At 39.6% G+C, this 2,715-nt stretch overlaps 1 pseudogene; it reads left to right on the forward strand.

Moving 5' to 3' along the window:
• The first annotated feature begins 740 nt into the window (after positions 1 to 740).
• Positions 741 to 1,789, forward strand: LOC129078858 (arginase-2, mitochondrial-like; annotated as a pseudogene).
• Positions 1,790 to 2,715: the final 926 nt, after the last annotated feature.

Raw genomic sequence — 2,715 nt, forward strand, 5'->3', positions numbered from 1 at the left:
CCTTGGGTGATAACTCAACGACTTGAGTCTATTTTTCTATTTTGGCTCAGTTCTGGATAGATTTCTGAGTTTTCTTCTCACATTATAGTCCCTCCTCTCGCCCTGAAAGGGACCAGAGACAATCTCCTAGGTTGAATATGTTCCATCACTTAGAGCTTGATGTCCACCTGTCTGTCCTGTACCTGATTCTTAGGAAAGAGCCTGGCACCCTGTGTGACTGGGAGAGAATTAAGAATAGGTCAGAGAATGCCAACACCTATTGTTCTATTGAGTCATTTATAGTAACTTGCTCCGAGGATAACTTTCTTAAAATCCAAAGTTAAAAATAAATTTTATTTATATGTATTTTTAAATAATAATTATGTATTACTCAATGGAAATACCAAGGACCTCTATAAAGTACCAAGTGCCTTCCCAATAGAGAGATACATTTACAGTGATACTCTTTGAGTCTCATACTCTGTTGGTCTATGAGTTCCTTCAAGACAGAGATGATACATCATCTTTGTTTCCCCAGGTCTAGCATTGAAAATAATTATTAATATTATTTTAAATACATATTGCTGCTAGTTTTTAAGCATTTACTATGTGCCAGGCTCTTGCTAAACATGTTACAAAAACACGGTGGGGCAGAAGTAGGTTTAGAGTTGTTCACATAGAAAATAATACAATAATTGGGCGCTCAAGGCGATAAGCTTCATGGAGCAGCCTGTCGCTTGGCACATCCCATGCTGTCCATCATGTCCCTGAGAAGCAGACTCTCCCATCTCCAGATTCAAGTGCATCTTCATCCTGAAAAAGTCTGTCCACTCCGTGGCTGTAATTGGTGCCCCATTGCACAAGTACAGAAAAGAAAAGGAGTATAACATGGTCCTGCTGCTGTTAAGAGAGGCTGGCTTAATGAAAATGCTCTCCAGTTTGGGCTGCCACCAAAAAGACTCTGGAATTTGAGTTTCACTCCAGTAGCCAAAGATGATCTCTACACCAAACTGATAGTGAATCCTCACCCAGTGGGCCTGGGTGAGGCTGAGGTAGTTATCAGAGCAGTGTCAAGTGGCTGCACCAGTGTCATGGTAGGAGGACACCACAGCCTGGCAATTGGTTCCATTAGTGACCACACCTGGCACTACTCAGACCTTTGTGTGACCTCAGTTGATGCCCACGCTGACATCAGTGCACCCCTCACCACTTCATCTGGGTGTGTCTCTCAATGAACAGCTAGTTTAATTTCTCCTTAGAGGATTACAGGACAAGGGACCACATCTCCCAGGATTTTCCTGGATCAAACCTTGTATCTCCTCCCCAAGTAGCATGTATATTGGTCTAAGAGATGTGGACTCTCCTGAAAATTTTATTTTAAAGAGTTATGATATCCAGTATTTTTCCATGAGAGACATATGTATACTTGGTATCCAGAAGGTCATGGAACAGACATTTGGTCTGCTTATTGGCCAATGACAAAGGCTAATCCCTCTGAGTTTTGATATTGATGCACTTGACTCTACACTCACTCCAGCCACAGGAACCCGTTATAGGGTTCAAGAAGACATGTATCCAATATATTACTGAGGAAATACACAATACAGGGTTGCTGTCAGCATTGGAGCTTGTTGAAATCAATCATTGTCTGGCCACTTCAGGAAGAAGCCAAGGCTATAGCTGGTCTGGCAGTGGCTGTGATTGCTTCAAGTTTTGGTCAACAAGGATGGGAAGGCACAAAGCCCATGAACAACTTCCTACTCCCAGTTCACCGCATGAATCACAAAATGAAGAACATGTGAAAATTTAGAAAATTCTGTATACTGACTGACACATGTTCATCACAATGGGCATTCCAGAGTTGTGAGGTGTTTGAGGGTACAGATATTACATGGTCACCTGGGTCAATATTGCCTTAATGAGAACATTGGTATATTCTCACAATTCTCACAGAAAGTTTCCTTTCCTTCTCCATTTTGGTGAACAGTGATATTACTGCAAATTTATTGGATTCTTCGTAGTTTGAAGGGTATAATATATTGAGTATTATGTAAATTTAAAGTTAAGTCATAAACATAATTTACTACCTTCATAAAAAAGAAAAGAATATAATAATTAATAAATAACAATACAAGAATAAACTTTGTGTTTGACATACTCACAACTATAAACCCACTTTTGCCCCACCTTGTAATAATTTTATTATCCCTCCTTATGGATAAAGAAACTAAGCTCAGAAGCCCAGTAACTTACCAAAGAACTCACTCCTAGTACAGGTTGAACTGGGATTTGAACCCAAAATTTCATGATTTTGAAACTCTAACTCCTAATAACTATACAATGCCAATGAGGAAAGAATTGGAGGGGTAGGAAGAGATATAAAAGCTTTCCACTGCTTTTCACGCCAGAACTAAGGGCATGTTGCTAATTAGAAAATATGACTTCCAGCTATGTTTTCAGCTAATTGCAACTTCTTTGGTGTTAGAGACACTGGCCATGATACCCTCAGACATAGGAAATCTCTTTCCAACATATGTCACAGAAAAAAATAAGCTGTAGTGACAAAGGGAGAGAGAGAGAGAGACAGAGACAGAGAGAGACAGAGAGAGAGACAGAGAGACAGAGAGAGAGAAGAAAGAAAGAAAGAAAGAAAGAAAGAAAGAAAGAAAGAAAGAAAGAAAGAAAGAAAGAAAGAAAGAAAGAAAGAAAGAAAGAAAGAAAAAGAAATGAGGAGGG

The sequence above is a fragment of the Pteronotus mesoamericanus genome, unplaced genomic scaffold (genome assembly GCF_021234165.1).
Source record: "Pteronotus mesoamericanus isolate MK-2021 breed Mesoamerican mustached bat unplaced genomic scaffold, CSHL_Meso_final contig_74, whole genome shotgun sequence".
Lineage (NCBI taxonomy): Eukaryota > Metazoa > Chordata > Mammalia > Chiroptera > Mormoopidae > Pteronotus > Pteronotus mesoamericanus.